General features: G+C 39.1%; 1 long non-coding RNA gene across 3 annotated transcripts in view; it reads left to right on the top strand.

Annotated features, from left to right (window-relative positions):
- Positions 1-24756, top strand: part of LOC132766609 (uncharacterized) — a 55653-nt gene that overhangs the window by 17029 nt on the left and 13868 nt on the right. For all 3 annotated transcript variants that reach the window (XR_009630515.2, XR_009630514.2, XR_009630513.2), the window contains exon 3: positions 22576-22794. This is a non-coding gene — a long non-coding RNA (uncharacterized lncRNA). The remainder of the gene's footprint in view (positions 1-22575; positions 22795-24756) is intronic.

Genomic DNA, 24756 nt, shown 5'->3' with positions numbered 1-24756 from the left:
TGTGGTGGATTTAAGAGATGAATGTATTGCCAGCTCTTAAGTTTCCATGTGTGAGTCTGATGAGGAGGCAGAACTTGAAACAGGGTGATTATCTCCCTTAAAGGGATGATTATCTCCCTTAAAGAGATGGTTGCTCATGCTTTCCCCTCTAAATATGGTGAGGTAGTTAAACAGCATCACTGAAATTAGTGAAGAATACTAAACTTGTTGTTCTTTCTACTAGAGCTAGAAGGCTGGATTGGTGTATAACTAGTGATTTTTTACCAGTTTCCCAATGTAATTGTTCTGCTGGAGAGAGCCACCACTATCTTTCACATTTCCTAACACCAATTGTTTATATCAGATCTCCAGTCTGAAGCAGGTATGCTCTGTCCCCTTTTAGGAGAAATGCAGAGTTGTACTTGTCAGTCAGTTGATATGTTGAGGTGTTTAGGAGTCTTATACAAATGTTTATCTTTGACCGACAGTTGGCTGCATTTTCTGAATTCTGTTTTGGACGGTGGTGCATTAACAACCCTGGGGGAATGTTTTGTGGTCAAAAAGGTTGGATCACAAAATAATAGAAAAACAAACACACAAAAGCCCTTCACATTATAATTTTTTGCTGAAGTATTCACTAACCCTTGACTTTTCTCCATTTTGTTCATTTGCAATATGGAATGTTGAAGTGTTGAATTGATAGAGGGTACAGTAGAAATGACACTCACAAGACCTCTCCATGCAGAGAAGAATGGCTGAAAAGAAAAGTTCAGACAAATAACAGCAAACCAAGGAGTTGAGTTGATGCAGGAAAGAAAATGACTACAACTCTCAACAAATTTCCAATACTGTTGGCTTGTCTGTAGGACATCTTATCTGTGGATTTTAAGGAGGAATGTAAAAGCCTAGGTGCTAACCTAGATAGTGGTCACTTCACTCATTATTCCTCTGAGTTCTACAAAAGTAGCTTGTGGTAAGTGCCCTGTATGGCAAATGTTGTTGCACTGCAACTCCCAGTATTCCTCACTGCTTCTTATGCTAGTTAAGATGGTTAAGAGTTGTAGTTAAACACCATCGGGATAGGCAAAGGATGCCCTGCTATAAACAGATCTTTATCAGATACAGAAATGAAGTGCGTAGGATGCTGTTGCTCAATAATGGGAAACCCCATTAGGACATTTTTTTTTCTGGGCATTTTTTTTCTTTTCCATGCTTTGAAATTTCCCAAACACTGAAGACTAGGAATTTCTGTAACCACAATCATCCTCAACTGAAGGTAAGTCATGCCTTTTTGTGACACTCAGGCCTGAATATCTCTTTTACAGTACTTGACTGAGCATGCTGGTTTTCCTAAAGTACGTTTTGCCGTGAGCTCTTTCATCTCTGTCAAATTTGACATGTTCTTTCCTGCCATGCACTATAATAATTCCCACAGACTGAACAACATGAGGGAAAAGAAGGGGGAAATCAAGTTCAAGGATAGGTTATAGACTTTTACTCAACCAGAAATGATCAGAGAGCTGTTTAGCAACATTGACTTTACTCTTACTCTATCTAAATTACTTAGGCAAAAAAGAAACAGCTTTCTAGCATAGTTCTTATTAATAGTCCTCTAGTGGAGTAATGAAACCATTATACCAATTCACTTCTGATGTCCAGATTTCAAAGAATGGGCTATGAGTCTAGAGATCAGAGTTAAATTTTTGCTCAGTCATGAAGACTCACTGCATAACTTTAGGCAAATCCTATTCTCTCACCCTCAGAGAAAGCCAAAGGCACTCCCTCCCCCCCTCCCCCTAACAAATCTTACCAAGAAATCCAAATGATAGGTTCACCTTGTGGCTTGGAAGCATGCAACAAAACAAGTAACCTTTTACAAAATCTAGGAAGATGAAATTTGGGACTTTGTCATATATCTACAGGCAGTAGGTGAGAAATGAAATAATGGGGTTTTTTTAGCAGAAGTTTTGAATATTGGGTATTAAGAACATGAAATCTTTTCTGGTTTTGTGGAACAGGCTACAATGTGTCTACATGGCCAAAATAAAGTGGAGTCACCACTCAGCTGCTGCGGAGAGTCCATATGACGCATGGCTTGCAGTTAATCCCTGTCTACAGAACATGGGATTTATTCCAGAACTTCTGGAAAGCTCAGGAGACATCCCACAGTTTCAGAAGTGTGGACAATTGAATTGGGTTGGATCTGGTCCAATCCACTGTCCACATTCCTAACCAATCTGCCACTCTCTGAGATGCTTGCTGGTGAAAACACATTTCTGATAATGCCACTTCTGGTACTGAGTCATGTGAACAGGAACATGACATCACCAGCCAACACTAGGGGATAGGGAACAGCTGTCTGTATGTGTGGTTAAATGTTCACGGCCAGGCAAAAGTCAATCACAAGCAATATAGATACTTATCTCTCTGCATGGCTGATGCCTGGTAAGTATACGTTGGGGAGTTGGTCTCAGAAATGCTCTACATAAGTAAGCAATGTAAATACAATTCTGTTTATTGTTTCCAGTGCCAAAAAATACCATTTTCTGAGCAACCCCCCCCCCCCCCCCAATATTTTCACAGACTAGAATGACAATGCCTTGTAGTTATTTTATAAGGAAAAGTGGGCAATACATGTTGGCCTGAATCCGACCAGTATTCCCTGCTAGAACAGACCAGTGAATCAGTTGTAATTGTTGATTTACCACATCCCTGATAATTCTATGGGTCTTCTCTAGCTGAAACTTACAATTGGAGCTGCATTCCTTTGATGATGATGATGATGATGATATTTAAAAATGTGTTGATATGCCAATGGTAGAAGCCAATATAGATTAATAATCAAAGTTCCTGGTGTTAAAGAATATATAGATCTAATGGAAATAAAAGTAAATTTGGTGAATCTGTAATCATCCGAGAGATGCTGTTCTCATGAGATATAAAATCATCAGTAAGAAAAGAATGGATTGCAATGTGGTTCACTGGGCCAACAATCTGACTCAGGATAAGACAGCATCTTCTAAGTAAAGTGAAGGAAGGAAAGAAGAATTGTAGCTACAACTGCTAAAGCCATAGAAAGGTAACCATTTTTTAAAATACACCAGGACTGTGAAACCCAGCCATGGAGACTACTAGGGAGAGTAAAAATTTTAGAAGATATGAAGGGACAGCTTGAAAAGAATAGGGTGATGACAGACAAACTCAACGCATTATTTGCATTTGTCTTCATTCCACAATATCTTGGACCCATGTAACCCCAAGCAGCTAAAATATGCAACACCAATCAGCTCTTCAAGAATGAGAGCAGCATGAAGACTGGAAGTCAACAAATCCCCCCATCTCCCCCCCCATTCCCCTCCCTAATTCATATGCCTAGAAGTAATATATTTAGAACCCCATTAATGATATCAGTTCCCCATTCTATTCCCAACTCTCTTTGCTCTCCTTCCCAATTTTTATCAAGTGTAATAAAAAAAATCTTAACAATAAAATTGTTTATAAAAACGACAATGGAAATGTGAGTGACAACTCCAACTGAGAGAGGCTTGTGCCATTCAAAAAGGTAGAGCTGTTATTTTCAATCTTTCTTCAATTTGCTGTTGCATTTGGAGGATGAGTCCACTGTTTACATTCCTGTCAATTCTGCTTGGTTAAGAAAACAATATCATGCAACAGAATTAAAAGAGGCTATTGTTGCATGACTTACAGGATATAACCATTTTTGCAATAGCAAAAGCTTTATCCAAACAGTAATATCATCAGAAATTGTTGTCATGTTTCCACAGGTCTAAGACTGAATACCTGAATAAACTATTCTGGGATAGACTATATGATTTTACTTTAGCTTCTCCAGCTTGTCATGAGCAAATTTATCTCTTATGGGGAGGAAATCTCAAATTAAGAGAATATAATATTGATTTATTTGTCTGTTTGCTATATTCAACTAGTCCTCAGAAGAGCCTCAAATGCAAGACTCTTCATCCCATTTTTTTTTTTAAAATAGCAAGACATCTGTGGGATAAGTCAGGCTGGAAGAGAGAAGTGACAGACTTGAAATCATCCAGTCAGCTTCAGAGTTCATGGGGATGTGAATTCAGATTTCTCAGCTTTCATTGTAATCCTCTTTAGGGCTACACACGGTGCTGGAAATAAAGCTGTGTCCAAGCCTTAAACCTTAACAATATGCAGCTCCTACTTGTTTCCATATATACATAGAATCATAGAATCATAGAGTTGGAAGAGACCACATGGGCTATCTAGTCTAACCCCCTACCATGCAGAAAAAGCAAAATCAAAGCACCCCCAACAGATGGCCATCCAGCCTTTGTTAAAAGCTTCCAAGAAATGAGCTTCAACCACACTCAGAGGCAGAGAGTTCCACTGCTGAACAGCTCTTACAGTCAGGAAGTTCTTTCTCAAGTTCAGGTAGAATCTCCTCTCCTGTCATTTACTCTGAGTCCTAGTCTCCAGGGCAGCAGAAAACAACCCTGTTCCCCCTTTCTTATGACATCATTTCACATATTTATACATGACTATTATGTCTCAGTCTTCTCTTCTGCAGGCTAAACACCCCCTGTTCTTTAAGACACTCCTCATAGGGCCTGGTCTCCAGACCTTTGATCATTTTAGTTGCCCCTCTCTGGACACCTTCCAGTTTGCCAATATCTTTTTTAAACTGTGGTGCCCAGAATTTGACACAGCATTCCAGGTGAGTAGAATAGAGAGGCTCCACGACGTCCCTTGATCTAGACACTATACTCCTTTTGTTGCAACCCAAAATCCCATTGGCTTTTAAAGCTGCTGCTTCATCACACTGCTGGCTCTTGTTCAACATGTTGTCCAGTAAGACTCCAACATCTTTTTCATATGGACTATTGTCAAGCCTGGCATCACCCATCTTATATCTTTGCATTTCATTTTTCTGCCAAAATGTAGTACCTAACATTTGTCCTTGTTGAAATTCATTTTAATAATAAACTTATTAATTTTGTTAGTATTAGACCAGCTATCTAATTTGTTAAGGTCATTTTGAATTCTGATGCTGTCCTCTGGAGCATTAGCTATCTTTCCTAATTTGTTGTTATCTACAAACTTGATAAGTATTCCCTCTAAACCTTCATCCAAGTCATTAATAAAGCTGTTGTACAGTTCTAGGCCCAGGACTGAACCCTGCAGCACTCCACTAGTTGCTTCTTTCCAGGATGAAGTGGAACCATTGCTGAGCACCCTTTGAGTTCGGTTGCTTAACCAAATACAGATCCACTTAATAATAGTATTGCCAAGTCCTCATTTGACTAGCTGGTTTGCAAGAAGGGCATGGGGGACCTTGTTGAAGGCCTTACTAAACTCCAGATAGAAGTAGTGATGGTGGTGATGGCATGGAAGAGATGGCACCCCAGCAATGCAGATGTATCCGTGAAGCATCTGAATCTAGAGTTTTGAGGGAATTTTTTTCACAGAGCTAAGATGCCCATTGTAGATGTTTTTAAAATCAAGATTTTGTTCCAGAAATGATCTTAATATGCCCTAATCAGGAAATAGTTATATGTTCTTCTGAAAGGCCATATGACTAGTGGCTCTATCACACTATACATCATAGCAATATTACAACCCTTATTGAAAATGCTTAGGGCCAGGGGTTTTTGTAATTTTGAATTTTATTTTATTTTATTTTGGAATTATTGTATTTGTATATACATGCATAATAACATAGTTTGGAGATAAGACCCAAATCTAAATATGAAATGTATGATTATTATGAAACTTCCACATAGGAGGTAATTTTATACACTATTTTTTAATATTGTTGTGCATAAAACAAAATGTATGTATATTGGGCCATAAGAAAGCAAAGATGTTGTTATGTTAGCCACCCATTGAGGAACATTTTTAATTCTGGAGTATTCTGGAGTTTGAAATTCTAGATAAAGGATACTCAGACTGTATTTTGGTTTAATTGCTATGGCTGCCTCCTATGAAATCCTGAGGTTTGTAGTTCTGGGGAGACATGTAGAATTCTCAATGAGTGTGCTGTTTGGTTTACTAACTTATAAATGACAAACCCCGCAATTTCAAAGGATTCAGACTAAGCAGTTGATGTGGAATAATGACATAATAACAATGCAAAACAGAAAAACTGTAAACTTAATTTGTTATTCAACTTGTGGGGATTTTGCAAGGACACATCCAAAACTGACAGTGTTTAGAGTAGAAAGTGAAGGATTGTTCCTCTATCCCCAACTTTTTATATCAAAACTATAGCATCTTAGCAGAATGGAGAAAAATCTGGACCTTAAAAAACAAGAACAGAAAGAAGTGGCCCGTCCTATGTTTGGCTCTAGCAGCATTCATCAGGTTACTCTTAATTCTCTAGAAAATATGGCTCTTGAGAAGGAAAGTGTTCCTCTATTCATAAACATAGGTCTCTTTATGAACCTTCAAGTTGTTACTGGCTCACGACAACCACAAGGCAAACCTATCATGTGGTTTTCGTGGCAAAATGTGTTTATGTTTGCTATTGTTTTTCTCTGAGGCTGAGACAAAAACGAGACTCTCCCAAGGTATGGGTTTCCATGTCTGAGCAAAGATTTTAACTGTGGTCTCCAAGAGTCTTCATTAACATTCAAACACTGCACCTTGCTGGTTCTAAACATAGATGACAAATGGGAAAATGTATGAGTGTCACATGCTTCTACTTTCATGTTTTTGTTCTGTTTCTTTGTGTGTGTGTGTGTGTGTGTGTGTGTGTTGTATTTTGGAAATTCTGACTAGAAAAAATAATACCAAAGTAGATTTCTTCCCATTTCCTAGAAGATGGAAAAATCTGTCACGTGTTTTTAGCATATAAAATCTGTCAAATCTTAGTGAGCTTTGCTCAAAGATGAACTGAAACAAAATTCTCCCCAATCCCAAATGTTGACCTGTAGCATTCCAAATCTGTCCCAAGGCTTCATCATTATCTTGTGCTTCCCAGGGGTTGTGCCCCAGCAATCTAAGCCAGCTGGAAACATTTCATGGTTTAGGGATGGGATTAGTTTATTACAACTCAATCAAATCTCTTTAATTTGACTCTCTTGGCTTTGTTCCTTTCCACATGCAGGCCAAATGTATAACTCACCATAGAAAGGTGTTTATCATTGGTTGATCAATACATGAATCTACAAGGTGGTAACTGAAGTTATTAATTTCATCGTATGTGTTGTTCAAACCTGTTCTTGCCAACTGATAAGGAGATAAATGTCAAATGATTTTGTGATAGAGAAAGAGAATACAAGCTCCTACTATGATTATTCCAGAATGAGTGTTAACACCAAGTTTAAAAACTTGTTCATAATTAGTTCCTGCTACACTTTTGGCTTACTAGTTGTGTGCACTAGGTTTGTGTGATAATTTTTTTTCAGTAGTCATTACTAAATGAGTGGTGGTGGGGGTGGTGAATTATTTCTAAAGTATTTCTAAAATATCATAAGGGATCCGTATTGTAACTATAAGGATATAACAAAAAAATGTTTCTTTTTCATAATGTAATTGTACAAGAGGCAGAAGCTTCAAGGACTCATTTTTTCCTTATTTTTAGAGCTATCAGGATGAAACCTGCTACGATGATAGAACACATTTACCACTCCACCCCCCCCCCCCCCCCCAAGTTCCAGAACGTTTTACTCATCCACTAATTTTTTTGGAATTTTTTAAAAGTTTCTATGAAAAACACTTTTTTAAAAAAAAACTTACAACAGCTATCTTATTTAATTTGTATTTTCAATGATGCAACATAACCAGGGCATAATTCTCCCCTGGTTATATAATATAATAATAACAACAACAACAGGAATATAACAACAACAACAACAACAACAACAACAACAACAGGAAAACTACTGGGTAAATTTTGGAGTTACTGCCTCTCAACTGCCCACCTCACAGGGTTGAATCAACTCCCAACAATCCCCTTTTATCTTGAAATAGTGAACACAGGTTTTCCCCCCACCAAAACATTCAGGAAGGAGGAGGAGAAGGTGGCACAAGGCCAGAGGGGCTTCTTTCTTGCCCAGCCATTTCATCAGGTATCCCTCCCTCCCACTCCCCTTGGAGGGGTCCCATGCCACCCCCTTTGGGGAAAGAGCAGGGTTTCCCCCTCGACTCCAGGCCTCACCATCTTCCTCAGGGCCCTTTGGGGGAACCAAACCAAGCCCTTTTTGGGGAGAAGTGGCACCCACAATGGAGACCTGGAGCCATTTTCAAGATCTACATAACTCTTCCAGAAGTCACAGGTCAGTGTTTCGGGCGGACACCCATTGCATTTTTAATATCACATGGTCCATACAACTCTTACAAAACAGGTATGACAAATGAGGCACAAATTAAGGTTTGCACAGCCCTAGTGTGCACTACAATGTCCTTGTTAATTGTGTCTTACATTTCAACCAAGACTGTAAAGAGTTCTTACAATTGAAAATCTGGTAACACTATGTATCTTTTCACAAAACAATGATCTAGTTCAGCATCAACTGCACATCAGTTCAACAACTTAGGGTGCTTCCACAATGCTGAAAATGTGCAGTGAACCAGAATTTAAATATCTGGTTCTCTGTGCATTTGCTGCCCACACAGGGAGCCACAACCTTACTTTTTTGTGATGGGACAGTCACATGCCTACCTGTGCCAATTTGCAATTGGCATGGGGGTATATGGCATTGGCTCCCTACTCTTCATCACTTCCTTTTTAGTCTTTTAATTGTAAAAAATAACCTCCTTACCAAGACTGCTGGCTCTTTTTTGCTCCCTGGCACCTCTTAAAGACCAACAGAACTTTCAACCCTCCTCTCTCTGATACTTCATTTAGAAAATAGAGCAAAGGACACCCTCCAGCCTTAGTGAGGAGGCTATTCTTCTTATTTTAAAGGCTTAAGGAGAATGAGGGAGGAGAGGATGGCACTACCATTCCTCCTCCATGTGCAGCTTCAGCTTGCAAAGGCAGAATGTCTGTGTAGACTGCCCTCAGGGTCATGGATGGCAATCCTGAGGGCAGTCTCCACACCTTACTGAAATTCTGGATCTTTTTAGGTGTTTCTTTAACCCGGAATAACCCTCAGTTTCCAGATTTATTCCAGACTAATGTGCATTATCATGAAACATTCTTTGGATGCCTCATGATAATGTGCCCCTTGCACTGCATTATCATGCAGTGTAAATGGGGCCCCAGATATCTCGTGGTTAAAAATTGGCAAAAAAATGTAATGTATTTACTAGGCCTGGGTAACAACGCAAAAAATTGTTTCTAAAATCGATTTGTATTTGGGGGGTTTTTGCGTTTCGATATTTAAAATAATTACAAAACTTTCCTTTAAAAAATTTCAGTATTTACGAAATTTCGTTAATATTAACGAATCGATTCGTTAAGATGGCGGACCCCCCGCGCATGCGCAAATCACCTCTGAAACTTCGTTATGAAGACGGGGATCGATTCGTTAAGGTGGCAACGAATCGATTCGTTAAAAAAGAAATATTTATCAGAAATATTTAAAAATTAACAATGCTTGCCCTGTTGTGGAGCGAACACAGCCACAGGACAGGGACAAACTCACACACACAGGCACACAAGGGTCTTTTCTTTTTTTAGAATATTTTTTGATTTTTTTTAAGAATAAAAGAAAGATATTTTTCAGAAATATTTAAAAATGGAAAATTAACAATGCTTGCCCTGTTGTGGAGCGAACACAGCCACAGGCACACAAGGGTCTTTTCTTTTTTTAGAATATTTTTTTGATTTTTTTTAAGAATAAAAGAAATATATTTTTCAGAAATATTTAAAAATAGAAAATTAACAATGCTTGCCCTGTTGTGGAGCGAACACAGCCACAAGACAGGGACAAACTCACACACACAGGCACACAAGGGTCTTTTCTTTTTTTTAGAATATTTTTTGAATTTTTTTAAGAATAAAAGAAAGATATTTTTCAGAAATATTTAAAAATGCTTGCCCTGTTGTGGAGCGAACGGCAAAGCCTCCCCACTGCTCCCAGCCCAGGGAATGAATGAATGCAAGCAATGAATGAATGCAAGCCAAGCCTCCCTCCCGAACCTCCCGTCTCCTCGCCTTCCCCAGCAATGAGCAATGCGGCCACGCGGAGCCGCTTTTAAAGGGCAGCCCGCCCAATCACAATCAGCCATGGTGCTTGGGAGCGCAGGATTGGCTCCCAGCGCACCCAGCATCCTCCATCCCTAAAACGTCATTTCCGAAACGGGCGGAAGCCCGTAAAAAAGATGGAGGATGCCGTTTTGATATTTAAAAACACTTCCAGGTTTGAAAATATGTTTTGTAATCGTTTTGTAATTGCTAAAAATAACGAATATTTAACGAATTACAAAATTAACGAACGAAACCGCCCAGGCCTAGTATTTACTATTGGAAAAGAAACATTAGGGTCAATATTAATTTTAAGAAATTGCAACATGCTTGGATGGCATTAGCTAACATACTACTCAGTAAAGTTATATTATATCCCAGAGTGGTGTGTGTATGGGTGCCTTCAAGTCATTTTTCAACTTATAGCAAACTTCAATAATTTTATAGAGTTTGATAAAGGAATACTTAGAGGTAATTCTGCCTGTTCCTTCCTCCGTACATTCCTTTAAAATCATTTCTGTTTCCATATTTTAGAAAAAGAAAGTGTGTAAAGGGTCTGTTTGTTAAATTGCTTCCTAAGATTACAAGTCCCTTAACTACAGCCTAATGTAACTTGCCAGAGATGTTTATTTTTTCTTCCTAGAAGTTGAAGGAACCATCAATGAAATTGGTTTTTCCTTTAGTGGAGAGTGGCAGAAGAGACACTTGTAGCAATCACCATCTAGGAAATTTGGAGAACAAACCTATATACTAGAATAATAATTATTTAACTCTTTAGCAAGCCCAGCTCCAGCCAGGTTCAAGCCAAGCAGTTTTCCAAAGATAAATGATGACAATTGGTTTCTGTCCTGTATCATCTGTGTGCCAGAATATCATTACACATCTCTAACGTGAAGATACAATTTGGAAAGCGGTCATAGAAAATGTAAATTCAGTTTCTTCCCTCTGTCTGTTGATAGTACATTATTCATGTTCTTCCTGTCCTTTCACTTTACATTTCAATTTGATTCCACTGATCTGTCCATATTGAATATGAAGAACAAATTTAAAATTGGAACACTATTTTTTTCTACATCTTTTTGGAAGAAACTATTCCATGTTCCTTTGTTTTAAATTTGGAGAAGGAAATGGAGCGAGAAAATCACGCTGACACTTTCTTGGCTCTTTTGATTTTTTTTCGTCAACACCCTCAGAATGTCTCTACCTCTACCCTTAGAAAAACAAGTATTAAATAACCATAGACTGACACACTTAAGTGCTTAATTAATAGGAAGTATGATGTTTAGGGCCTACACATTATACAATAAAGCCTAATGTATGCAGTTGTTCATTCAAAAGATACAAAACATAGTTTAGGAACAAGGTGCTACCATTTAGGCTATCCAAACTGCAAAATTCCCCTGCACTATCAATTAGGTCTCTGTTCCACCAGTTTGGAAATAATAAAAATCTAGCCATCAGTATAGTTGAATCTTTTGAAAACTGTGATAAGAACAGTTGGGATCTCACCCTCCTTACAGCTTCAGGGTTTTGTTGTGGTTGTTGTATGCTAGATTATTTGGAATCTGGTAACAGCAAGAAGCTTCAGGTTAAATAAGCTGTAGAAGAGCAGCATTCCCCTTTAAATATTGCTGGAGGGAGCCTAAGGACATGTGAAATAGCAGGTATAGTGCTCAGTATAGTGCTCACCATGCCACAAATCAGGGTTTGCCTTTTGGACATTATTAGAACAATGATTAACTGAATCCATGGATGCAGAACCATGAAGGGTCTTTGAACTGGTTGTTTATTGGTTGTTTTCTGAACATGCTGACTGTTCAAACAGAGATTTCTATGTAATTCTACAGTGTAAATGCACTCTTAGAATTGAATTCCTATAATAATGCTTTCATTTGATCTCTCTAAGCCAAGGGTTCTTAAACTTTTTCAGTCGTGGAACCCTTTTGAAAGCAAAAGTTTCTTGTGGGGCCCCAAGAAATGTTATTATATTACATTACATTACATTATATATCATACATCTATATATAACGTATATATATCAGGCATGGTCAAACTTTTTGACACAGGGGCTGCATTGTGTTTTAAAATTTGACAGATGGGTCCAGCCACAATTTTAACCAACATACATTTTTCAGTGGAAGACTCCTTGGGCCATCCAGTCCAACCCCCTTCTGCCATGCAGGAAAAGCACAATAGAGGCATCCCCAATAGCCGGGTATTTATCCCTAATAATAATAATAATAATAATAATAATAATAATAATAATGTCGAAGGCTTTCATGGCTGGAATCACTCAGTTCTTGTGGGTTTTTTTGGGCTATATGGCCATGTTCTAGAGGCATTTCTCCTGACGTTTCGCCTGCATCTATGGCAAGCATCCTCAGTGGGTGAGGTCTCTGAGGGTCTCATCCTCACCCTCTGAGGATGCTTGCCATAGATGCAGGCGAAACGTCAGGAGAAATGCCTCTAGAACATGGCCATATAGCCCGAAAAAACCCACAAGAACTGAATAATAATAATAATAATAATAATAATAATAATAATAATAATAGGTGCAATCCCAAGGGCCAACCAGTTAGCCCCCTTATGCCATGCAGGAAGAGCACAAAGCACCCCTGGCAGATGGCAATCCAGTCTCTGTAGTAACAGTGCTATGGAATTCTCCCCAAAATAGCAGAGCATCCAAACTTACACCAGGATACTTAACTGAGCAGTCAGTTCACAGCAAGCGGAGAGGTGAATAGTTGTTTGGCTGCAAAAGAATTTTTGAGCTTAGCAGGCAAAGATGCAGAGTTCAATCTCTTAAGTCATAAACAGGTTTATTTAAAAATAAGAACTACATTTCTTGATAGAAATGCATTGGGTCTGAGTTTCCCTCTAACTCCATAACTTCTAAGGTCCAAAACAAGAGGAAAAGCCTCAAAATACTACATTTCTTCAAACACACAGAGTTGAGAGAGGTCTGAATGCAAACAAAGAAAAGAAGAGTATCCATTCTACACCACCAATCAGGATGGGAGCAGAAAGAGAGAGAGAGAACAAATAGATACATTTCAAGTGACATTCAGGAGTTAGGAAAAAGAGATTCCCTCAACCTATTCTAAAGCTAACTGACTTTTGCTCATTGAGGAATGCAGACTTGGGCAGTGTGGATTTGAATTCCAAAAAGTAGTAGTAGTAGTAGTAGTAGTAGTAGTAGTAGTAGTAAAAATAATAGGAGCAACCCCAGAGTCCATCCAGTTCAACTCCGTTCTGCCATGCAGGAAAAGCACAATCAAAGCACCCCCAAGTGGTGAGAAGGAAATACAGTTTTGGAAAAAAGAAGGCGGGGGGGGGGTCTGGCTGGCAAGGAAAAGAGTGTGGGCATCAAGAGAGGCGGCAGAGAAAGGGTCTGTGCCCCAGGACAACACTGCTGCTGTTTTGGCAGCTCCAAACTTTAATTTCCCTTCATTTCTCAGGAGGAGGAGGAGGAGGAAAGAGGAGGGTGAAGGAAGCAGCATGGTACCATGGAGCCCCTGACTATCACTCGTGGAATCCCAAGGGCTCCACGGAACAAAGTTTGAGAACCCCTACTTTAAGCCATTGCTGCCTATAAGGATCCCGAACTACTGCATACGGAGCCCCCGTTGGCGCATTGAATTAAACCCTTTGCCGGCAGGACTCCTGATCACTGACTGAAAGGTTGGCATTTTAAATCTGGGGACTGGGGTGAGCTCCCATCTGTCAGCTCCAGCTTTTCATGTGGGAACATGAGAAAAGTCTCCCACAGGATGGTAAAACATCTGGGCATCCCCTGGACAATGTCCTTGTAGATAGCCAATTATCTCACACCAGAAGCATGTTCCTGACATGAAAAAAATCAAGACTACCAAGAAATAGTAGAGATCCTCTGACACCATTATTGATCGTTGAAAATTTGCAGAACCATTGCTGCTGGTCTGATGGGGTAAAACAGGGTAAAATGGATGGATATGCAAGGCAGTTTTCTGAGCTTCCATGATTCACTTAAGCAGGCTCAAATACCTCTGCCAATGCCAGGCCGATTTAAATAAATGAATCATGTCTTTCCACTCTGGATCCAGGCTTGCCTACCCTAAAGGCTTGCTGCTTGAAATATGTTGCTTTTAGTATCAGCTAATACTTCTCACCTGTTTGCAGTTGTTACAAGAGAATGTAGAAACCAGAGGAAATTACATAGACACTGTCCGCCCCCAGATCTAATATTCCCCTTCCATGCGGTTTTGGGATACATGCAGGTTTTGAGTTGTGCTTGGAAAACCTAATGCATGTACTGACATCTGGAAGTATCATAACGATTGCTGTAAGAATTATTGCCATAGCTGGAGATGAATCCACAGCTCTGCAGCCCAGTTGGTCTAGCAACAGCTTGCTTTGGTTATTGGAAACATACTCTAGAGCAGATTTTACTGAAAGAAAAAGAAAATAGAACCTAATCTAAAGATTAGTGTAATAAACTGGGCAGCAAATTTTTAAACTGATGACTGGTTTGAATTTGTTTGCCTGCTTTATTCGTGAATTGCAAGGCAAAAGAAGAGGGCTTTCTTTTAGAATGGGTTAGAAATGGGGATGAAAAGGTAACTCTCATTAGAAAAAAACAAATGAGGGTTTTTTAAAAAATAAATTCTTGAAACTTTCCTTTATAGAGATCCAATTTCATTTAGAAAATCTTAAGACCCGGCTACAAAAAGTCATGGTATGGAGAAAACTTCTGACTTGACCTCCAAATACAGAGGAATGTGTGGTCTTTCAGATTGTGCTGAAGTGCAAATCCCACCAGCCTAACCAGCATCATCACTGATAAGGAATAATACATAGGAATAACTGTCCAGCAACAATTGCATAACTATATAATCCTCATCCCTGCTATAATGAAGCTGAGATGGTTTGAGCATCTGGGATCAGAACAAACAATCATGGGAGCACTGAAATTGGAACATGTTGATAGTGACTTCACTGGACTTCAGTGCTGATCACTCAGAAACCAGCAGAAACTAGCAGAGATGCCAGTTTCCCTTCCTTGAGCCTTCTAGTACATTCTGGAGATAGACTGCATGCCCTTCAGAGACATGAAGCTTTATGATTCAGATGAAACCTGTTGACAAAGCTTCATATTGCCTCACTCCTGGACAGATGCCACTCCAAACATGCTTCAGGCTAAGGAAGGTGGGTGTTATTGGTTATCTGAGACACTCTGCATTTCATAATAACAGCCTTTCAGGAAGAACTCTAATTAAAATTATTCCCAGCGTCATGTTTTCAAAACAGAGAGTGCAATGAGGCAGATTTTGAAAATGGCAAGAGGGTGATAAAAACGCTTTGCTCAAGCCATACAGAGTGAAGAACAGGAAGCAGGCCTTGAGGTATTTCTTTTCCAGTTCCAGAGATACTGTGAGCTGACATGGTGTTATCTCTTGATTAGTTCAACCCAATAATATGTCTCAAACTAAGTTCAGGTGCATTCGTTCTAATCTTCTACACACTTTATGTTGTATGTCAAAACAGTATATTTGTAGTCAACTGCAAGTACATCTGTATGATTTTTCTGGGTGTGCTACATTGTTCTTAATGCTAACACACACACACAAATATAAAAGCTAATTGTGTGTTTCTCTAATTTCTCTTATATCGTTTTTCAAGTCTAAGAGAAATAGAAGGAATTGTCCATGAAGGAATTGTCTTTCAGATCTCTTTGGGCATGAATCTTATTGCATCAGATCTCTCTGGTGCTGCAGATAGTTTTGCCTTCTATCTCTCCATTGACATTACATGTCACTTCAAAAAGTGCATTATGAGGACATCATTCCAACTAATAAGTTACTTCTAAGCTTTGATTATGGAAGAAGGTAGGAAAAAAGGTCAGAAGCCTCTTTTGGTTCCATTATGATTTTTATCCATAGAATTCCACATTAAGAATGGATTTTACCTTTTTTCGAGAGTGGCAGAATTTTCTACACAATTTTTTTTTGCATTCTTTATACTTTAGGTTTTAAATGTCAACCATCTGCATTTCTTTTCTTCATCTGTACTACATCTCCACTGTTTAACAGTATAGGAAAACATCTAGTTCTCAAGTAACACTGCACTATACTTTTGATGTACATGTTTCTCCCATCGAATTTAGTGTTTTTATGTATGTTTTTATAACTATAAATAATATTAGTTTCCAATGTCATAAATCTTAGTGATACCATTTTCCCTGTTACATGGGAATTTCTATCACAAGTATACCTCAGTAAACAAAGTAAATATGTTTCTAGTAATTACTTATTTAATAGAAACTTAGGAACCATAAGCAGAAATAACATGAAAATAAAATAAAACAAGTTTTCACACAACAACAACAACAACAACAAGAGGAGGTCAACTTATTTCAATAAACTTTTTATTCATTAGACAAACAGATGTAAAATGAAACAATCAGGTAAGGTAAGCACTGCGTGAACAAACCAGAAACACTTGCACTCTTCTAGAGACCATTGACCTTATCAGATGGGTTTAAAATTGGCAGCATACTCCAGAGTCCCACAGAGACTGCAGGCTCCCATTCCATGACATAGAACTACTTCCAGCAAGGCTCCATGATGCAAATGGAGAGGAACCAGCATAGGATGCTACAGTGGCAACATGGGACACTTCCTGCCTTGCATAGGTATCAACAGAGGGAAGCCAGTTGGTGGACACTCCTCCCCCCCCCCCCATGGAATGGGATTTGGGGTAAGTTGGATAATGCAAAGCATGGGGCAACGGGTTTACCACAGTCCGTGGTGATTCCGGCAAGCAATGTGATAAGGTGTGTTCAATGCTTCTTCCAAATTTCATCCAGCCACCAGTTTTCTTGTAATGTCTCTTGTGATGACCAAACTTGTGGGTCTATGATTTGTAACATTCTGGAGAGAGGTAGATGGAAGTTGCTGAAGCTAATCTGCTCCCCTTTCTTTTTTCTTTTGTTGCTCACTCATGTTTGGCAAGGGATGAAATAAATATACATTGAATTAATCTATGCCAGAAATGCGAAAAGTGCAGCACTCCATATGTAGTTGGTATGAAACTCCCAATAGCTCTTTCTGGCCAATCAGACAGTGAACAAAACCAATAAGTAATAAAAGAGTGGAAAGTGCAAAGAGAAAGAGCAAGTGAAAAGTGAAAAAGAAGAGGAGAAAGTCTAATGTAGGCAAATCTGAGCTGAAGCTACATCAGGTGAAATATTCCAAAGTACTGTGCTCTGGAGCCGGACATTCCACAGGAATATCATAAAGTCATTTTGCTGTCCAGACAGTTGGCCAGGCATTAAGCAAACCGTTATTATTATGCTGTCCTCCTGGGGACTTCTACTACTATTGTTTCACCAGCCACAAGCAACTCCCTAGCAGATCCTTGCTGGTGACATTGCTTCTAATGAGGTTACAAGAGGGTACACAGCTATGTGACCACTGGAAGTGGCATTGCCAGCAAAGCTCTGGTGGAGAGCTGCTTCTGGCCAGCTAAATAGTAGTGGATCTTTTTGACATGTGAACTTAAGACCACGCCAGATCCAACCCAGTCCAGCTCCCCACACATCAAAAACACCACAGGTCACTCAGGAGTTTCCTGGAAGCTCCAGAGTAACTTGTGGTTCTTTTTGTGCCATATTAATGGTTGGAAGAATCTCTTCTCCTACCATAAAGCATGTAGACTGCTCACAGTAGGTTCAAGGTAAGTGCATTTTATTTGGTCCATGTAGATATGTTTCTGATACATATGGTAGTTAATGAAACAACAGAGATTTTTCATAATAACAGCAAAAAAGTATAATAAATTGTTTTCTTCCTTTCTTGTGCATTCTAATTACTTACCTTCTCATAAAGGAACCTCTGATCACCACGTGAAACTATCCTAGAACACCACTCTGAGGCATATTGATCAAATTAGTTAAGAATAACAATGAATGCTACCAGAATTGTGCTTTATTTTGTGTTTGTTCATCAAAGTGCATTTGAGTACATGATGAATATACCGGAGAATTTTTGGGTATCAGAACTCAATGCTACATCCTCTATCCATAAATCTGTAGCCCAGGCTAGTTTGTTAGCCTGATGTATGTGCACATAGTCCTTGAACTAATTTTAACAGAAATCAATTTATAACTCAAATTCTCCAAACTGCAGTATGAAAAAAGATTATAATGTTCAGCAGACTGCTTGACAAAAAGCTTATTTTGGTTATAATTCCCTGAAGTAGAAAAAAAGATATTTGCCTTGAAGCTTTGTTTGTCCATTAATCCTATAGACATATATTTCTTCATCAGCATCTAGTGAACAGACGAAGGAGCAAGTTTTGACTTCCATGTGAAACCTGAACGTAAAAGAAAAGACAAAGAAAGGTTAAATAAACAAAACATTATAAATGGTGTCTGAAGGGCACACGTGCCTGAACACTCGGTTCATCCACTCGCTGCTAATATAGGCAGGAAAATATTGCTTTTCATAATTTGACATAACTTCTCATTTCCTGCTGCCTCCCAACATCAATCTCTTGTGTGTATCTCTCCCTAGATCAGTACTCCTTTAGAAATATCAAACCTGGCTACCCTGAATTCCCAATGGAAAGTTATTAGAGGAACATACAAACAGTTCACTATTTATTAATCTACCTTCTCTCTTCCCAACAATCTTTTCTGTTATCCCATTTTCTATAATGAGAGTTCCTAGGGTTTGTTTCATTGTCAAGGCAGGATGCAGCCTTTTGGAAATAGGCTGCATTGAGACTAGGGCTGTGTCTACACCAAGCAGGTTACTCTAGTGCAGGGGTCCTCATACTCAGGCCCGGGAGCCGGATACAGCCCTCCAAAGTCATTTACCTGGCACTCGCTCAAGGTCAACCTAAGTCTGAAACGACTTGAAAGCACACAACAATAACAACAATCCTATCTCATCAGCCAAAAGCAGGCCCACACTTCCGATTGAAATACTAATAAGTTTATATTTGTTAAAATTGTTCTTTATTTTAATTATTGTATTGTTTTAAAGTGTTTTTTGCATGACAAATAAGATATGTGCAGTGTGCATAGGAATTCATTCATGGTTTTTTTTTTTCAAATTATAATCCGGCCCTCTAACAGTTTGAGGGACTGTGACCTGGCTCTCTGTTTAAAAAGTTTGAGGACCCCTGCTTAAGTGTATATTTGCCCTGGAGCAGTCTCAGATCCAGCAAATACCTGTTGAATCATGGGCCATGGTCAGACACTCTAGCCAATATCTAGCTGGGCTGTCCCATTTTGTCTGTGTCATCCCTACCACTTTTTGATTACTATGAAGCACCTGGCCACCACCAATTGAGTGCTGATGTCAGAATGGGGAGCCTACATGATCAGGAATGCTGGACAAGAGTACACCAGCTGATACAACCAGGGTGGCCAGGGACTTGCAGCATGCTCTGTGGTCTACAGGGAATAGTGGCAGCAACATGGGAAAGAACCACCTATTTCCCTCCACTGATCACAGCACAGAGAAAGGGTGGTGGTCGTAGTGTCCATTGAGCCAAAATGGACCTGATTTGGCTGCTCAGTCTGCCATGAAACCTAGGACACTCAGAGTTTCTTGCAAACTCTGGGACATTCCTGAACTTTGCCTAAAGCAGAGTAAGATCAAATTATAGACAGAAAATCCCAGTCCCTGTGTATTGTGGAGACAGGCATTGATGAACAGCATTTTGGCAGGTCCTGAGATCTAGAGATGATCCCTTGCAATATTATCTGAGCAAGGTAAATTAGCAAAATGATTTTGTGATAAACATTCCAATCCCAAGCGATCACAACAACTAAGGATGTATCAACTCTTAACCACTTAATCAGGTAAACTACTCCATGGGTGCCCTGATACAACCCAGTAGTCTTCAGATGGCTGTCTGGATTGAGAGTGCATTGGAATCACCACTGCAGTCACTTCATCACTAGGTACAAGGAACTTTTTGGCAGAATCTTGCAAGCATCATCACCTTTTCCTGGGTACAAGACTGGGCGCCATGATGTGACCTCACCCAGAAATGATGTTGTCCGCATGCCTCTGTGAGAGACATACTAATACAATGGTGTGTCTGTTGGACATATGGACAGTTATCCACACCTCCAAATTTCCAGGATCACTCTGGAACTTCCATTGTAAATCTTGATTCCCTTTGAACCAAATAAACAGATGGATACAGTGCTTCTGCTGTGAGTCCAGTTATGTCCATGTGAATTTCCCACAGCATCTGAGAGGTGCACTCATATTTTACCCATTAAGCAAAGCCAAAGTAGGAATTAGTGTAATGTAGCACAGTGAATTACACAGTATACTAATTAAATAGTATATACAGTCAGCCCTCTATATCCATGGTTTCTGTATCTATGGATTCAACCAACCATGGCTCCTAAATATTTGGGGGAAAACATTTCCAAAAAGCAAATCTTGTTCTTGCTGCGTGTCAAGCACTATGCTGATGTTAGGCATACCCTGCTGTAGCCTCTTGCCATTAAACAAATCTCCAGGCTCCCTCCAGCACTCATTTATATAAGGGACTTCATTTTTCCATAACTCTGTATATATTGCAAGTTGAGCAATCAAATATTTTTGTTATTACTGTTATGTGCCTTCAAGTGAATCTGATTTATGGCAGCCTTCTTCTGTGGGTGGTTTATCATTACTTACCTCTGAGGCTGAGGCTGTGACTTGTGCAAGATCACCCAGTAGATTTCGATAGCTGAACAGAAATTCAAATATAGGCCTACTGGCCCAAAACTTAAACCATACACTACACTCTTTCCCTGTATGTTTGTCTATAGATTAACATTGTACATTTATGAACATTGTTTTAATACAGACTGGTGGTGAAACCACATGGGACATATTTAGATTTTTTTTCTTATATAGTAATTTTAATATCAAATTTGAACGTGGTTGAATGTCATGGCTTGGATTTTGCTTTTCATTACCTAGGATGTTATTTTGGAATTTAGTTGAAGTTGTAACTAGGAAATGGGGGAAAATAAACAAATAATGGTATTCTCAGGTAAGAGCAGCAAATTAAGGACAAATGCAGGTACAAGAACTCACAATTTGAAATGAGGGTTGTGATTTCCCAGTTTGATCTGAAGGATTAAATTATTTCCCAGTGCTGCAGCTCTGCTTTGTATTGCTGAGTTCTAGGGACAATTCTCCTTTTTGAAAATATGGAAAGATGCTTAGTAATCTCACACCTCTGACACTAGATCAAAAGTAACTTTGTCCTCCCTTGCCACATGTGCATGAAAGAGTAGTGGGTTCCATATAAAGACATGAACTTCAACATGCTGAGCAGTCCCATAGTCTCCTCTCCCTCTCTAAGAAATCTTTTCAGTATTTTTATCACACTCTAATTGATCATGAACACATTTTGACCACTTCTTGGTATACTTCAATTTGTTGCTTTTGCTATTTACCACTCTACTGTCTTATAATTGGAAAATGGGCACTCAAGTGAATCATTGGTGGCTCTGTGATCTTCCTGAAGCATCAGCTGTTGAAAGAGCCCAGTCCCCATACCTCTCATTGCTGACAGGATCTAGAAAAAAAAAGATCCTTTGTCTCAAGAGGCATATGGATCTTAATAATGCTAACCAGCACTCTTCAGTGAATAACAGAGAGTGATGAACCAGATTACAAAGGCTGTCATGATTGGGAGCTGGAAAGTCATTGTCTGATACCAAGGTTGTCTTGATCACAGGTCCCATTTGCTGTCTTATTGCTGAGTTGGATTTAAGAAAGTTGTTATCTTTACTCTCCAATATTGTTGTCTGGCATCCTTATTCATTGAAGAAGGGTAATGAAACTCCCCACAACTCCTGATGTACAATGGGTGCTTGGTTTCAACTGGGGTATGGTTCCAGGATACAAAAATTAATGAATGCTCATATTCCACAGTGTAGTAAAATGTTGTGTCTTACATAAAATGGCAAAATTGGGATTTGCTGTTTGGATAAATTTATTTTTTATCTTTTGGAATATTTTCAGACTATGGATGGTTAAATCAATAGATATGGAAGGCCAACAGCACCATAATTTTATATCATGAGACAGTCATTAAAATATATTCTGTGCAGTATTTTTAATTAAAAATCATGAGAAAAGTTGGTTGTTCACCTTCAGCAACATTGATGTCAACATTGAAAGACATAACCGTGTTTGTCTTGAACAATATGCAAAGGGATCTTGGAGCACCTTTGAGACATTATCTTTGTTGATGCTGTTTGATTTGTGCATTGGGAAATGGATCTTTTTGACCATTTTGATTCATGAAATGAATATTGAATGCTTTGGTCAATAGTTTCGCTTTCCAGTTTTAGTAGGTACAATGTTGGGTGGTTTTTCGCCCAGGCTTTATGATCACATCATCATGGAGGAATATCTTCTCCATAAATTATGACTCACCAGCCTTCTCCTCTTTCTTCTCTGCAGGGAAAGGAGCACTAGGCAACATGTACGCCAGCCATCACAAATGTACTACCAGATGCTTTGAAAACCAGGGTTTAATTGGAAAGGAGGGAAGTGCAGATCTGCCCACATTATTCTTTTCTGTGCCAGGGATCACAGACGTTTTGAGTTAAAGCAAGAAAGAGCCAGAAGGGGGGAAATGCGCAGATGCCTAATTCTCTGCAGGATTTATATTATTATACGGTAAGCATTTGCACTCTATACAATAAAAAACCAAGTTGGCTTTTACTTACATAGAAAGGAAACACAACAAAACCAAAAAATCGCAGGCTTGATAGTAATTACAGTGCATAGACATTTATTTTATCCTTTTACTAGCAGGACCAATTGTGATTTTTATGCTCCGAGAAAGCTCACTCTTAAATTTTATGTCTTCTACTGCCTTGCCAAATCTAAGCCGAATGCTGTTGCATTAAATGGATGGCAAAAAGGTGTTTCTAAAATGCCATCCTGGAAGGAGAGGGTTCTGGAAATACTGGCTAATCAGACGTGGGAAGAAGGCAATATGGGCGGGTTTAGAAACTCTCAATTGAATTTTATTTTTTCTCACATACCACTTCATCACATGGAAGTTGGGAAGCATCCTAGCATGGTGCTGAGATGCTTCCTCAACAGAGCCCGACGGACACCATGACATGGCATAAAGCTACTTCTGATGGGGCTTTGTAAGTGAAACATCCAGGCAGATTGTTAGGGTGCTTCCCTGAGAAAACAGGAGGCTTCCCACATCCCAAAGCAGCTCCCAATCATGATGGATACTGATAGCTGTACTCTAAATTACTTCCAAATTGCTATTGGGAGTTTTGAACTGAAATGACAATTTCAAGGCAACCATCCACTTATTTTGGTCAACAAGCCAAGGGCAGCATTCTTAAAACAAACAAAACTTTTTTATTCCTACCAATTGCTTTATTAACTCAACACTTTTGATGGACCTGGTGGTTTATAAAGGGTTGTAAATGAATTAAAGCAATAAAGATTCCCATGACTCAATAAAAACCAAAGCATTTAGTCCAGCATGAACTTTTTTAGACTATGGTCCGTTTCATAAGATTAATGAAGTATTATTCCAATGGTCAATACATAGAGTTGGGGACATATGGATTGTAGATGGGGCTTGTCGTATTGGAAGGGGCCCTTAAACTGCTCATCCATAGAAGCCTCCCCCCCCCCCCCACACACCAAGCTACAAACCCCAGAATTCTCCAGGAGGCAGTCACAGCATTTAAAGTGTATTGACGTGGAAAAATGCTCAAGTGTGATGAGGTCAGTCCTGTGTTCAGTTGCTCCCACTTAAATGCATCAGTTGAATTTATGGAACCACTTGAATTACCAACTTCCCATGGATCCAATAGGTCTTGTTTAGATGAGATGATTAATTGGACTGAAGATACTGAGGCCAGGGAAAAATTAAATGCAACAGGGACTAACAAAGATAATTACCATATTAACACTGATGGTTCACAGAACAGTTACTGACAACCCAAGCATTTTAGTATTTGGTAAGCCAGTATGCACATGTAGTGGCAAAGTAGATCATATGCTTAGCATGCATTTCACAAAGGTTCCTCTTGATAAGTTCAAGATTTTTGTATACCACATCAACAAGTATGTGGCAAGAATGATATGTTGGGAAAACCAATCAAAATGGTCAGCCCCCATAGTTAGGTGGGGTAGGGGTCTATCGTGAAATCTTTTACAAGCATTGCAATATCATGTGCACAAAATTACACCAGCATTCAAAGTGCTGTGAGGAAATGATTCATTAACGGTGAGGAAAGTTCTTTGAATATTCAAGTGACTTCTCAGATATGTGAGTGGCAACCTTTGCATACAGATGTTTAAGCCAATCTATCCATAAGGGAGGATAACATTGAAAGTAAAAACAATCTTCTTCATCATTTTAAATTAAAAGCAATTATCTATCAACATACGAATGTTCCTCATTAAGGAGCCAGTTTAGACTCATCTTTCTTCATAGTTGTGCAAGCAGATACCTGATTAAACTGTAAAATTAGCATATCTTGTTGGTGCAAATGAGCATCTCTTCAGCACCTAATATTGTCCAAGATTATCTTGAATCTCATCAAATTTACTCAGGAATGGGACGGTGCCAAGGCATTTTGATGCCTTGGGTGAAGGACA

This window comes from Anolis sagrei, chromosome 2 (assembly GCF_037176765.1).
Source record: "Anolis sagrei isolate rAnoSag1 chromosome 2, rAnoSag1.mat, whole genome shotgun sequence".
NCBI classification, from domain to species: Eukaryota; Metazoa; Chordata; class Lepidosauria; order Squamata; family Dactyloidae; genus Anolis; species Anolis sagrei.
Note: the sequence above shows the minus strand (reverse complement) of the source record. Positions and strands in the feature narration are given on the sequence as shown.